The following is a 16,866-nucleotide window of genomic DNA, read 5'->3' on the forward strand; positions in this document are numbered from 1 at the left end:
TGAATTTTACATATACATATGAAAATAATATGATTTGTTTAATTGAATTATTTGAACTTAATATTATGTTCACAGGAAATGACCATTTTATTCAATTACTTTATAGAAATAAATGATATTTAAAAATACTTCAGGAAACGAAATTATACTTCAATTAGAAATGATTAGGATTGCTGGATTGTTTTATTCAAAATGATTTAAAAAATATCAATTGTAAACCCATTAAAAACCCAGATTTTCCTTAAACTTGTTAAGAAGAACTAGGTAATGTAAAGCTGTTTTAAATGAAAATTTCATTATACAGGAGTAAGTATACTAACTAATAAATTCAATAAATTCATTTTAAAATTACTGGACTATAAATAGACTATAATAGTTTTACTAGGAGTACTGCTGAATAATTAGTTTTCTCAAATACTCCTTTTAAATGTCGGCATAGTTAAAACTCTAATGCGTTTGGAGCATTGTATATACTTAAACTGTATATTGTTATTCTATAGCCTAAAAATATAACTCGGTAAATATGAATTCCAAAGAATTCATGCATTAATCTTGTATATAGTTATTCTTTTAATAATATCTGCATATTTGCTGTTATGCACTAGTTTTACATATTTTTTCGAATTATTTTTGAAAATATACTATAATATTTCATTTAATTCGTGACATTTCCATTAAAAACGTGAAAATATGTTCAATGACTTTTTATAATTTAAATATTCATTATGTATACCAACTCTTTGGTGAAATATTATTGCTTTATAATACTTAGTTTAAATGTATAACATATAGATTTTTACAAGAACATCTTAAATTTGGTGTGAAAAGATATTCGCATAAATACTATCAAAGATATTTGCACTAAATAAAGAAAAAATGCAATTTTATAATCGAATTTCTGTATGAGGGCAATGTGTAAGTTTTATAAATATTCTAAATATGCAGGATGTTCGCATAAGGTGGCAAATAATTTCAGGGATGATTCATTGATCAATTTCCAGCAAAAAGTTATATGGATGGTAGGGAATGCAACCTGTTAAAAACAAAGGTACTGAATTTTTCCTGTATATAAATAAATACTTATAACTTCGGAACCAGACAACATTGAGTTGTCATTGGAAGCTAGTTTTACAGCCGATTGATTGTTCTTTATTTTTGGTATTACAATTAATTTGATATTGACTCAATTGAGCCATAGTTTCGAGATCCAGCTCGTCAATGTCAGAATTACTGTTTTTTTTGTTTGAATTTTTTTTTTACAAAACTCGAGTTCGAAATTTTGTTATTTTTGTTTTTTTTGATACGCTACAATGAGATCTAAAAGTTAAACCATATAACATTTTCCTTCATCTCTCATATTTTTTCCACAAAAACGTGTTAAATATATTTAAAAACATGCGAAAAAAGCATAATTTTTAATTTGTAAATTGTAGATTTGTACAACGGGACAACAGTGCACCGCGACCACGTATAAGGATCTATTGTGCGCCACCCCTCCGAGTGCGAGGCATGTCCTACAACAAACGCTCGAGACCCATCCTCCTGATGAAATTAAGCAACTTGTAAGGACCAGAAGACCGTAACTCCGCCGCCATTAGAGCAAAGCCCCCCAGCACCTCTCTCTCCTATGAGGTCTCCCCATACTCCCCACAGAATCTGCAAGTATCCTCATTTTCCAGGCTCAGTTGACTGAGATGTCCCCTAAGCCTGCAATGACCCGTCAAAATGCCGGTGAGGATTCTCACCTGATCATCTATAATTTTCTTAAATCGCTTCCGGTCATAATCTGTCAGGAGCTCCTTTGTTTGCCGCAGCCTCGGAAGACTCCTCCAGTGCTCCAACCGCCTTCTTTCTGATTCCTTCCTTAATTCCCAACGAATAGATTTATTAATTCTTCTCCTTGCAAGCGCATCAGCGGCCTCATTTCCTCCCACGCCCACATGGCTCGGCACTCAACACACTGTGACTCGGTTGCGCCTGCTCAACTCATTGAGCTTCACAAGACAGCCCTATACTGCAGCGGAGGATACTGAAAACTATTTCAGCGCTCCGATCGCAGCCCGGCTATCTGACATAATCATTATCTCCTGTTCCCGGTACCCCTTTGCCAGGCTGCATCACACGCACATTTCAATGGCCTGCAACTCGGCCCGAAGCACACTCGGAAAAATTCCCATATGATTGGAGAATTTGGTTCTTGGCCCAAAAACCCCCGCACCCATCCCCATTCTAGTTTTTGATCCATCTGCGTACCATCTGATAACGTGTGTTCCTACTGGGCGACAATTTTTTAGTTTAGTACGTATAATTTGGAATTTGTATGAAATCACCCATACAACTTTTTCCGGAAATTGATCAAAGAATCATCCCTGAAATTATTTGCCATCTCATCTGGCACACCCTGTACAAGCACTATTTGCATTATACATAAATTACAAATTAACAAATATCAAGGAATGCTTGAAAGGAGTGATCAAGCACTTTCAAGGCTTTACATTTTCATATGAAATAATTATAAAGTTCTTAAATTTAAATTTTATGTAAGTGTTGCTCATTTTATTTATTTGTCCTACTTCTTGTCACTAGTGCAATCTAAGCTAATAGACTTCTAGTTGGTCTTCCTTATGTGCAACAAAATTTATCAGTTGTCTCTTAAATTGATAACAGATATTTAAACAGTATAGTTTCCAGCTTCTTATCGTGTTTTTCATATAAAAAAGTAGTATAACAATATTCAATAATCTACGCTTATGGGTCTTTAACATTATACAAAACTAGGCATATGTACAATACATAATATGCTCGTCAAAAAATTCATATAGTTTTGTAAATGTAAATAATTTTGTTGAATCTTTAATTAAATAAATTGTTATACTCTTATTTTATATAATAAATAGTAAAATATAGTAAAAAATAAATTGCTATCACGCGCGTTTTTGACGCCATCCTTTAAATTGATGATACCAATAAAATTATTAATGGTATACACGTAAATGCATCTTAAAATATTAAATATTTTATTTACTTTTATAATATTATTTAATGGTGCACATCTAACTTTGATTCTTATTACTCATAAAATATTTTTTAGTATTTTTTCTCTAATATTTGTAAAGAATATTTTACACCATTTCAGTACTGCAGCTATATCAATTATATTAACAAGACTATAAAAATGGTTTTTTTTAAATGAAAGTTCACATGTGCGTCTCTATACTTTTATAAATTTTATTGCTTATTTTAAATAATTTACGTATACCTATACGTTAATATAAGAGTTTTATGATTTTAATTTTTGTACTATTATTTTACTATATTTTATGCTCGTACGTCCAAAATAAAGTTTCCTTTAATTTCCTTTTTGGCTTCAATTGATATTCAAACAAGTTTAATAATAATTATTATTTTAAAAACTATAATTGGAGCCGGTCGTAAAATTACACAATTTCTATTTTTTTTATTTTTTATTTTTTTCCTGTTTTGATTCTATAGCTTAATTTTATTATCCTTAAATTTAATGTTAAAAATCTTGATGTATCCGCAGACAAAGACTATTAGAATTTTTTTTGTACAATCTTCAGGAAATACAAAAACCGTAAGTTAGTTTCGGTAACAGCCAGAGCTCAAATAATAAATTTCAAAAAATGCCAAATATTGCTAGAATATTTCTACTTATAAGCGCAAAAATGTTAAATCGGCCTGCGGCCCCAAAAGTGTATCAATCCGTGATATAGCCGAAATAAACTCATTTCATCAAAATCGGTTCCGCTGAACTTGAGATACACGCGCGCACACACAAAGTGGCAGACCGACATCTCTCTAAAAGCAGTTTATTTACGCTTCCCTGCTATAGAAAAGTGCATTCCCACCGAAAATTCGACATCTGAAATTTGGTCCCATCACACAACCTCCCTTATTGTATGCAATGTGGCCGTTAAAAATAATACAATCTTTTATGTATCAGTTGGGAACCAAATATAAAGTGCCTTGAATAAACTAATATATGTAGGTTGAATTTAGAATATTTGTAGTACAGTAAAAGTTGTGCATGATTCGTTGATTCATACCTGGAAATTTAGTCGTGGAATTTAAATTTAATCGAGTATTTTTGTATGGGTGCGAATACATTTTCTTTACATTAGTATTAAGTTTGTAATACACATATTATTACAGCAATAATGATTCTTATTAATTTACATGCATATACAAAATATTTACCTACTAAAAAATAGTCGCCGAATAATTCAAAACCGTCATTAAAATATCACAAAATAAAATAAAATATTTATGAAAAACGAAAATATTAATTTTTTTGGTAGTTTTATTTGGTAGTTTTATTACCCATTATTTGTGAAAGAAGTTGTTCGTCTATATTGTTAAAAAATTAATTAAATTAACTCCAATGGAGGCTCTAAACATATCATGAATATTAATTAACCTTTTAATGTATAGGTAAAACATGCGTGTACGGCACCGATTGTCAAACCGATTTTTTTTTGACGAGTGTAAAAATTCAACTTAAAATTTCTTTCCATTTTTCTTCTTATTTTATAAAAAGGAATTGTAGATGTCGCTATTAATAATAATAATCGAAATAATGACAGTATAAGAATAAACACTATTATTTATAAAACAAATTTTTATTAATCAAATAATTTTTGTATTTGATTTAAAAGCAATAATTTTGATTTTAATTTTTGATATCTATATGAGTAACAAAATTTTTCGGTAGCAGAATTTCAATTAAAATTATTACCAGTACATGTTATAAAACAATGGTGACATAAAATATTTTATCAATAATTTTTATATGTATAAGAATGTGTGTATGTGCTCATAAACATTTCATTTACAGTGTTTTTAAAAAGTCTGACTGAAGAATGAATTGTATGAAGAAGTAGATATCAAATTCAATTATTGTTATAGTTGTTTTTAATCATGATTTATTATGAAAGACTGGGCTTACTGTCACCATAATATAAAGAAGCCACCCAAAATGTAATTTTTGTTTTTAAAATATTTTCTATATCAGAAAATATAAAATACTACATTCAGTTAGATGATTGTTTATTTCGACAAATTTCTGTAATAAACAGTTATGATTTTTGAGTTAAGATTAAATGAATTTCGATCAAACCAGTGTTTTGGAAAGTAGAAAACCCTTGAGCAAGTGAAAATGCTTTTTCCTAAAGCAATCTAGTAGCTTTTTAAAATAATTTCAAATTATTTCAAATTATTGCATATACTCAGGAGGAAAAAAAAATGAGAGAAATATTAAATTTAATGGCCGAATTCGAAGGTTAAGTAAGTGAGTTAAGACAAGTGATTATATTTTTTGGCTTTAAACGCTTTGTTAATGTGCAAACGCTTAATTAAATATGCAAACTTCAAGTTTATTGAAGAATGACTTGTGCAATTGCATTTAGTTCCATTCAATTTGTAGAAAAGTCGGTAGAACCGGGCATAAATCTGAAAATCTCTTAATTCTATTATTCTGAACACTATGATTGAATTAATAACATTAGATTTAGAAAATTTGTTAAACAATTTTTTAGTCAATAATTTTTAATAAAATGAAAAGAAAATATGAAGATAACAACATTTTTTTTAATATTTATTGATGATTTTATTGACACTCCAACAGAGTTTTGAATTCTTTTTTTGGAATTTTTTCCAAAAAAATTATTAAAAAGAAACCTGATGAATTTTAATTAAAAATTTGGAGAACATTCTTGAGGGATAACTGTATGTATACTAACTATATCTACCCATGTATTTATTCATTATGTAATAGAAATAGAAGACGTAAAAGAATTTTTATGTAGTGTGAATATCTGTGATTTCCCATACATATTACAGTTTTAATTTATAAATATTTTATTGATACGCATGTTATTTTCGTAATTTTTTTTTTATTGAGTTCAAATTTTTGTATTATAACTGAGCAATTACTATTATTTCGTTATTCATTGATAAAATTTATCAGATGACACACAATTTTGTTATAATCGTTATATATATAAAAAAATTTACGGATCAAATTCCATGTATAGATAAACAGGTCCATCAGTGTTTTTCACATCTCATTCTGAATTTGACTGTCTATGGCTCTTAAAATTTAAGTTCTAAGGTGTTGATATGTATCCAAATGACAAAGCCTGCACATGGCTTGCAGCTATGGGATTGCGTCAAGCAAACACACGTCAAATAAATGCAAACTATACAGGATAACGTCTTTCTTAATGTTTCCATAGGAATCTGGTTGTCCCCCAAGTAAGTAATGGTCCATGAAAGATAGGGCAGATTTAGAAATTTATGCTTAAGTTGAATAATAGGGCTTTATACTGCATTTTCGAACTAATTAATAATTATATGAACACGACATTACATATATAAAATATAAAATTAAAATAATTTGCTAATAAAATTAAATGTTCAACTTTCCAGGAAATTATTTGGAACTATAAAAATAAAAATGTCCTCCTATGTCCTTTATCGCAGTAGTATTATTTTTAAATACTTTCAGATATTTTAGCCCAAAGATTTTTGTTAAATTTAGTTAAAATAAAATTTATTATACTACGGCTTCTGAAACTTCACTCCATAAAGAGTTCGTGCTGTAAACTGAGCCCAAAAACCCAGTATAATAAAATTTCTTTTAAATTTAGTATAACGGGTAGTGGGTACGTGTATTTCCGACATTGCGTACTCACACCATATTCTAATAGCAATTATGATGCATATCTGCAGCAACTAACTTTAACTTCTTTTTTTGAAATAACGCAAATTTTATTGAAATCTCGGTTTATTAATTATAAACAATATTTGACTGGTGATCATAGGGGTTAAATTTTAATTTTCTTCCAGAATAATTTTTTATCGTTATTTTGACATTTTAAAGCATTTTAACCTTTATAGTAACCATATAATATATTTGTGTCCAATCGTTAATAACCTATTTTAGATAATAGTTAATTATCTGGATCTAAAAATATTAAGATTTTATATACATCAACATACACATATATTCTTGCAATACGCTTCAAACATCTTTATTATAACGCTGATCGGTTTATTGATCATTAGTCGAAAAAAAAGATCAACTTTTTAATAATTAATCACATTTTAAAAAAAAAATTCAAAAATTTCATTAATCATCACTGATTTTGTACACACGCACATAAAATGTTTATTTATAATTACAAAAGGATATTTTCACCGAAGTGGAAAAGTGTAAAGCGCCAGTGCGCTAAAACAAAAAATATAAAAAAAAATCAAATTTCATTTTGTTACATTTTTATTTTTTTTTTTCTTAAAGTAATTAATTTAAAATTTTAATTTAAAATTAAATGAAAATAAATTTTTGTGTACGCAACATGAATGTTATTTTTAATGAAATTTTGAAGCTTCTTATAACGTAATGATATGAAAACAGAATGGGAAGCAAATTTAATGAAATTTGGAATTTTTAGACTGCAAATCGTCAGTCTTTTCAATCGAGTTTTTTGGAGATTTTCAGTATATGAAAGCCAATGTATTTTACTGCAATTATTTGAAGGTGTGTATAATGTATTTAGGAGTAACAGCGAAAAAATGTGCAACTATATAAACGCAAATGGTGTAAGTAGCATTCGGAAAAAAAATTCACAACCCTGTTTGTTATTAGAGAAGGCGATACACTCACATTATTTACAACAATTAATGACAACACTGAAATCTGGAATTTAAAAATACTATAAAATTTAATATAAAATACCAATCTCCTTATGGAAGGTATTTAATTGCTGTACGGAAAAACCAAGTTAGCGCAGAGGTAACAGTTGGTCTGTAGGACCAGTTTTATCCGTTCAGAATTTAGGTGATTGTTTTAGGGTAGGAGTCACGCTCCCCCACTGCCGGAGGAAAAAGGCAGGTAGCACCGTCCGTCCTTCATCTTTCAACATTTTTTCACCAAGTAGATTTTTTCACCTTTTAAGAAAAAATAGACAATTGAGAATACGAAATTTGAATTTCATTCTTTCAACATATTTTTTTTATTGTTTATTTGAACAGATACTATTAAAAAAAAATTATATAATTAATTAAAAACCAAAAATTAGTTTTCAACATTTTCTTCAAAAAATTTGATTTATATGTGACCTTCTTTTATACGTATGTACTTAACAGTTAAAATATTCGCCTGATTAAAAATTTTCTTTTGTATACAAAGGGCATAAGTTCTGGTCCACAATTTTTGTTTTTTCTTTTTCATTTTTGTTTTTTTTTTTTTTTTTTGAAATAATGAGGCCAAAAGAATGAGGGATCAGCGTGAAAATTAAAATAACGTTTCATACTCAAATGTTCCGCCTATTTTAATTTTTCTTTTTTCTTTCTACAGAACTGAAAATGAGAAAATTAAGACACGAGAAAAAAATGGTGATAATGGTAAAAAAAAAACAAGTATGTGTTTTTCATATTATGCTGGTATTTTAATTGTTTCATCATTTTCCAATTTTGAGATGGAAAAAGGTGTTTACTTAAGTAAAGAATTCAATTTTTACCCTTTAAATATGTTACGGATCTTATATAAAGGAGTTGACAGATGTATAACTAACAAGTTTATTTGAAATGAAAACAACATTATAGAATAACACAGTAAGGATGAAAAATTACTCCTTTTTTTTTTAATCGTATTTTTTTTTTTCTTACATTGCTTTTCGGTTTTATGATGAGTTTGTCTTTAATGATATAAAGTATATTCCAGATTTTGACGTGAATTTAATAAAATAAATTTTTTTTAGGTATAAATCAGTAAAATCACCACCAAATTAATAATTTTTAATGCTTATATGAGAATTGTTTTAAATTTAGTTGAATTAAAAAATACACAAAATGGTTCAGACACTAGTTTCATACTTTATGATATCATTATCTATGTCCAGAACAGAAACATTTGCAAAACTATTTTTTGGTCAAACATCCACCAAAAACAAAAAAATTTTTTAAAATAAAAATTTCAATATTAATTGAAATATGAAACCTAAACCATGACAGTTAAGTGAATACAAGCTTTTCGTACCAGAATGAAGGTAAGAAGCAAAGCTATTTAAATATTTGCCCATATGTATAGGAAAACTGTATGTTAAGACTTAGAAGGCAAAGACAAAAAGTCAAAATGCGTCATGCATGCACGTACTTCTTACTTTTTCCGAAATTTTTATTATTCATTAAAAAATTTTCTTAGAATTTCTGTTTATTTTTTAATTTGTTCAATTTATATTAACGCTAAGTAATGCAAGTAATCGCGTGAAAGACAAAAAATATTTTATTTTAAAATTATGTGACAATTAAAATACTTTGTTGTTTTTAGTACCTACTACATAATTTTCTTCACAAAAATAAAGTTATATGGGTTTTGAACCCCATTTTTTTATTTTCCTTTAACTGTTATTTTTTTTTTAATTTTATATTTCACAAATTAACTGCAAAATATCAACTGTATTTATAACTACCTACTCGCAATATTTTTGTACGTCTTTTTGTGCAGGTATTTTGCAGACACCATTTTTCATTAAAATAAAATTACTCAAAAAATTTCTTAATCTCTTTAACAAATCTTAATTTTCATTACTGTGTTAAAAACAATCTTTGTATAACCAACATAATGACATCAAAGTAATTTTTTAACGCAGTTTAAATTCAACTAATTAACTCGGAAAATTATAATTGTTATATTTTAATAAAAGATAATAATGAAAGAAAAAAAAACAAGAAAATAAGAAAGCAAATATTTTTTAGCATTTCTACACTTAGGAATACACAAGAAACAGAAGGTGACCATGCTTATAGGAAATTAGAATAAGCAGCAATTCAATGTGGCCACTTTTGCAATTTAAAAAAAAAATTAGTATGAGAATTTTTTCTGCGCTAGTTTGATGTAGGTTCTTATTAGCAAATTTCAATGATCTGACAATTCTGTCATGCCAATTCAATAACGTAACAATATTGTGTTTAATTTTCGTAATATAATTTTTTCGACCCAGTTAGTACACATAAGTACTCAAAAACTATTAAATTTTTCGGAAACCGGGTCGAAAGGGCTAACCCTGGGTATTGGGTTATTCTGCGGAAGACTTAACAAATTTCGTAATGATCTTTCTCTTCAGATTAAGAATTTTTGAATTGTTCGCAGTCATCATTTAAACAGGTTAATACTTTTTCGACTCTACCCACTATGTATTAGATTAATTAAAAATAGCCTGTACAATTTGAAATTCAAAGGCATTATTGAAATTCTCTGTCAGAATGAATAATTCAGTAGAATCGTTGATGTATTTTGTCAACGTACTGCAAGGTAGAAAATAATGTTACGAATTATTAGCAGGATATGGTAACCTCGTCAAAATATTATACGTACGAAAATATGAAAAAACATGAAATACTGAACATTACTTTTTTAATATCAGCTAGAATAAAAAAAAATAATACATAAAATCTCACAAAAAGAAAAAAACAATAAAAATATAAAACAGAATTTAAAAAATTAAAAAGAAGAATTAATTTTTGCACTTACGAGTACCTCTATACTTAAGCGTCAAAATCTTAATTTTTGATGGCCTAAATGAGATGGTAATCGCGGGCGCATATTTGAATACAAAAGATCGACATACTACCATTCAGAACTGAATATAAAAGAAAAAAAAATAAACTAATTGTATATATGCCATTTTTCTTTTTTTGAATTAAGTGCTATAATATTTATGATTTCAGTTATAAATGTAAAAAAGGTTCTCATTTTGTTGTTTTCATTGTTGATTTTAATCCTTATAATGATGCAACGGATGCTGAATACGTTATATTACTGTGGTTTTTTCATAAAATTACCGATGTTATGTAAGTTTACAAAATTCTGTAGAGGAAATACTATTCTTTATGAAATACAAGGTAAAATCCATTAAATACATTGTGGGTTAACACAAATGCCATGTTTTAATTCGCATACTTTCGCGAATACAAATATACGTAACGTGTATGGTGAAATAAAAAATTTGGTATTTTAATCGGTGATACTGATTAGCAAACTATACATATGTATAACAGTGAATCAATTATAATATTCGATTTATTGTTGTTTTAAGAGTAAGTCGGTAATGATATTAAAAGTTAGTAAGCATATTGAAAACTTATTCTAAATTCTGAATTATTCACAATTTCTATCTGCAGTTTTTGTGGCGAATTCAAGTAAATATATCTTTCAGAAATATTTGAGTGAGAATAACCCCGGATTATGTAACAGGGTGTTGCTTGGTCAGTGTATACTTTATGTGACACATTATTTGCGTTTCATTAACATGCAAAATTGTAAAATTTAATTAAATATTTTTAATAAGAATGAACTTTGTCAAATATATTATTTGATAATTTCGACTGTGTTACGTACAAAAATTTTAAAATACAGTAAACTAATAGAAAATTTTGTTTTTATTTCAGTAAATTTTATAAAGCCTCATATTATGGAATTGCATGAAGGCGCGATGGAAAATTTTTCAACATGAAAGAAAATTATTATTTTCTTGTTTTTAAATAAAAATGACATAAAAAAATTGAGTAGGTGTTCGTGTTTAGTTTTTAATTAAAATTTTCAAAATTTTTACACGTTTTTTTTTCAGTAAATTATTTAATTAAATTTTCGTATACATTGAGAAAAAAAAACAATTAAAAATAATTAAGTAAATAAATTAAAATTAAGCTTTTATTCACGTGTATTTAATTTTGCTTACGTTACGCTTGGAAATCAAAGTAATTTTAATTTTTATAAAATAAAATGGCGTGCGTACAAGTACGTCCAGAATTTTTGTAATGGATAATTATCGCATAACTATGCGTGTACTGTGATCACTGCTCTCTTATGTTTCAAAATTTTGGAATTTTAACTAAATGATCCCTCCCTAATTATTTTTTTTTTTCATATAAAAATACCTGTGTTTTACTATTTTGTTATTTTAAAGTATATTAGATATTTTAATCCTTAATTTTTCCTAAAAATGAAATTAAATTTGAAATTTATTTAGAGCTACTTATATTACTCCATAATATGCATGATGTAACCTACAAATCGCATGGTATTAATACAAAATTTTTAAATTGTATAGCAAAACTGTTATACATCTTTTAAAAAGAATATTAAAAGGTTCATTTCATTATAAAATGCCAATCAAAAATCATTTTGTTTTTTATTTTATAAATAACTTAAAAATTTTAACAAAAGAACTTAATTATTTTAAGAAGTTCATCATTATTAATAATGAACTAATATTAAATTTTTATTCAATTATACCTGTTTTTTTTTTATTCCATCATATTATTTTATTATACAAAACTCCTAGTCTTAATATTTTTATAAAAAAAGTAGGTTTCGTTTTTTTTTTTAAGAAAATTTCCTTTCAAAAACCTATATCATCAACATTTCATCATAAAAATTTTTAAGTAGCCAGAGAGAGATTGTGTCTATACTATAACGAACATAATAGTGCTACTCATAATTGTACATATATTTGACTTAAAATCATTGTAGCATAAAACTTTGATCTTATACCATATTTGAAAAAAAACATGAGAATAGACGCATTACCAAGAGATAAAACCATCACCCTCATCACCCACAGAGTAAATAATACCCTATTGTAATAGGCTGAATTTTTTTTTTTGAAAGAAAAAGGACTTCATTATTGATTTCATTTAAATCCATTAAAAATAACAATAAAGAAGTCAAAGACTTTTCATCAAAATTCTCAACAGCTTTAAAATTTTATGATTAACTTTATGCTTTCTAAAACATTAATCAATGAAGCATGTATAGAAAAAAAAAATATCCTCTTTAAATTAAAAAAGAAAATACCTTTGTTGTTGTGTATTTCATAAATGGCTACAACAAAATGTTTGTCCTTATTTAAAAAATAATTAAATACTCTTAAAAAATTTTCAATCATGACCAATTTTTGTTTTTTTTTTATGTTTAATAAAATTTATCATTAAATTCATAAAGATTTTTTGTGTTTTTTGATTAGGATTAAATTCTTTTAAGAGTATTCAAGCATGTCAAGAAAATTAACCAAAGGTCCTTCAAATTTTTAATATAAAAAGAAACCTTTGAAAAAAATTGTTTTTTTTTTTTTTTTAAATCTTTGTTTACTTAAAATTATTTTATGACTTTTATATTTTAAAACAAGGATTTAATATTTTTCTATAAGAAGTTATTTACAATCCGCTATTCACAAGGAATTAATTTTAATTTTTAAATTTTCAATGTTTTGGTTTGAATTTGATTGGAAGAGAATTGATTTCATACAATTATTCCTACTCGTTTTCCTTTAAAATAAAATATAAAAGGAACTACAAAACTACAATGTTTGATATTTGTCTTTAGTTCGGAATCAAGTGGAATCTAAAAATGTTAATATTCTAACATCAGAAGTAAGATGTGAAAAATTCCAAATAATTGCCGATTTATAAACTACTGATTGAAACCTTTACAAAATTGTATACAACAAACTCTTTTCTAATAACTCAAAAAATTCAAAATCGGGCTGTGAAATGAGAAATAAAGCTTTTAACCAGATGAGCAATGTAAAATAGCAGTACAAATGAAATTTTACAACTATACAGTGTATCTATAGTTAAACCTCTATTTTGGCGATGTAAAACTTAGTAAAGTTATGTATTAAATATTTGGATTGTCAATGAAATAATGATGATTTTTCTAACAAATGCCGAAAAATGGGTGGCGCATAGATACTGGAATGAATCAAAACCAAGAAGTGTTAATAATATTGTTCTCACGAAAGTTGCTCGAACCAGTACAAATTTTATTCAATCATGTAATATCGTAAAATCTAAAATATACAAATCAATTCGACATTGCTTCATAATCTATTCTATATCTTAAAAATATATTTGGGAAACGAATTTAAAATTCAAACTTTTTCCAAAGCAAGTCTAACATAAACTGAACATTAACTGAGCGTATATTCCAACTTGATTCGTGCTAAATTGTATGTTCATTGTATTCTATTTAACTTATAATAAAAATATCATATAGGTTTAGTCCAAATACAGTCATGGCAATAATTAAGTATAGCAAGCCTAAGCATTGCTGTAGGCGTATTCATTTGCAAAAAAAAAAAAATCTCAATAAGTGGCAAGAGGATTAAAATTATATGCAGGTAATGTTTTTACAGTTTAATTTTTCTTTACCTTCATATACAATGTTAGATTTTAATTCTTATAACAAAATTCAGGTGGCTGAAAATAAAATAAAATTTTTTTTTTCATATTTTTTTTTACTTCTTTAAATAGTAGACCCATAACAAAAAGAACCTTTTTGTAATCCTGTAATAAGCAAATAATTATAATAACCGTGGATAATTACTTGTTAGTTTACAAACTTATGAAGAATTTTTTTTTTTTAAATAAATTTTTAAGAAATTTGCAAATTTTATTTTGTTTTTACGATATTTTATAAAAGCACGTGAACTTGTACCTTGCAGTTCAGTTCTGCAAAATTGTTTTAAGAAATAGAAATAATATTAAAAAATGTTTTAGAAAAATTAGTTCTACATAATTTTTAAATTTCTAAAATTGTTTCAATTCAAATTCATTTTCTATTAACATTTTAATTATGAAAAAATTTAAATAAGTAGGTTTGGAATTTTAAAAATGAATGAAATGAGGAAACAATTTTCTTGAAAAATCAATTTCCATTAAATTAAAACAAGAAAATTTATAATGTTCTTTTAATATAAAAATGCTAAAATCTTAAATTAGAAATATTTTTAATTCTATTTTCAAATTAATTTATTACAAAAAAATTGAAGAACATTTTCTTATTAATAAATAAAATATTCTTTTCCTTCTTTCTAAAATTTTCAAGGAATAGAATTTATGAAGTACAGGGATTTTTCAATTTCTAAATGAAAATATTTACTTAATGCATTTTCCATTAAGATTCATTCAATTATTTCATTGCATTGTATTTTAAAAATACAAAAATATAAAAAAAATTATTTGTAAAAATAAATTTATAGAGAAGAAAATTATGATTAATAAAAATATTACAAATATTTTATTATATAAGTGAAATTGAGAAATTATTGTAGTTCATAATTTTAATTTTCAAGTGCATTTCCATGGAAAATACTCGTATACATATATTGTGTAAATTTATTTGAAATTATTGTTGAGAAAATATCTATGTAGAGAATTCATAATGAAAATTTTAGGGAATTTAGAAGCTGTATGTAATTTTTAAGAGTGTTGCTTATGAAATTTTTTTAATTATAAAATTATGATAAAATGGAATTCTGAGGAATTATTAAATTTACATACATATGTGAATAATGCAATATTCCCTGTTATATTTTAATTTTAATTGTCGAAGAGTATTAAAACTTAAGTACTTATACTTAAATCGAATACTACTTAAGTTTTAATTGAAATTTCTCTTTTAGTTATACTTTATTCCTGACACCTTTTTGATTTTTAATACAATTTTTCTTTCTAATTTTAATTCTACATTAAATTTTATTATTTTCCATTCTATCATAATATTTGTATTTATTTGTTTTAATTCAAAATATTAGAGTATGAAAGATTGAAATGAGCTGGTACATTAATAACAATAGATAATTTTAATTGTTAACAAATTTTTCATTAGCATAAAGAAGGAAAGCATTTTCTTTGAAAGAAGGAAAACACATTTACGAATACTGAAATTTGTATAAATTAATGACGTTTAATGTGGGTTTAGGGTCAAAATATCGAAATTAAAATTTGTAATATAATTCTTCTTCTACAATTGAAAGCTAAAATAATGTAAAACTAAATTGAATAAATAATTAGTACAATCTGTAAAATAAATTTGAAAAAAATAAGTTTATTTGATAATTTTGCAATTTTTCCGAGTCAGTAAATGAAATAAATAACGTAAAGACCACATCTATTGGCACCCATAATGGAAGATAATTTCGTAAATCGAACGGGATTGCGCTATTGACATAATCAATAAAAATAAATTTGTTTTCTTTTAAAATTTTCTATAACATTTATAAATTTATTTAATTTAATTATCACAAAATGTTGAAGAACCCATAAAAGAACTCACTAAAATTTCATAATTATTGACATTGGTGTTTCTCAATTCTCTAAAATTCTTTAAATTTATTAGAGATAACATATACTCCTGCATAGTATTATGTGTCCAATGTTTTAGCTGAGTCTCAAACCACAAAAATGCAACAAATTTAGTAATTGCTAAAATATTTTGAGAGAAATATTGATTGTTTTCATTTGATATTATTTTTCCCACGAATTATTAGAATGTTACTTAAAATTTCCCAAGCTAAACATCCCTAATAATATATGCATTTAATTTATAGTAATAAAACATTGGAATTCAATTAAAATATTTTTGTTTAATTAAATTAATTTCGAAAAATTTTCAAATTTCCATATAGAATCAATTTAAAATAATTTTAAAAACATTTATGTATTTTAAATTTTCGCGGGAAATAATTTTCAATTTTAAACAAAAACAAATTTTTTTTTTTGCATAGGGAAATAATTTCTCATTTCTTGTAATGTACGAATGTTTTGTATACCTATAGATTGTAGAAATGTACGTATATATAATATAAAATTTTTATAAAAATGTGTATAAATAAAACGGGAAATCATTAATTTTCTTTAATTTTTCAACTTTTTGATTTTTTCTTTCTGATATGAGGAAAATTCAAAAGTAATTGTTTTAATGAGTCTTTCGAAAATAATAAGTGAAAAAAAAAATAAAAAAAAGAATATTAATTTGTTGCATGTACAAAAGTACTTTAAATT

Source organism: Condylostylus longicornis, unplaced genomic scaffold (assembly GCF_029603195.1).
Source record: "Condylostylus longicornis isolate FDR11 unplaced genomic scaffold, ASM2960319v2 ptg000015l, whole genome shotgun sequence".
Lineage (NCBI taxonomy): Eukaryota > Metazoa > Arthropoda > Insecta > Diptera > Dolichopodidae > Condylostylus > Condylostylus longicornis.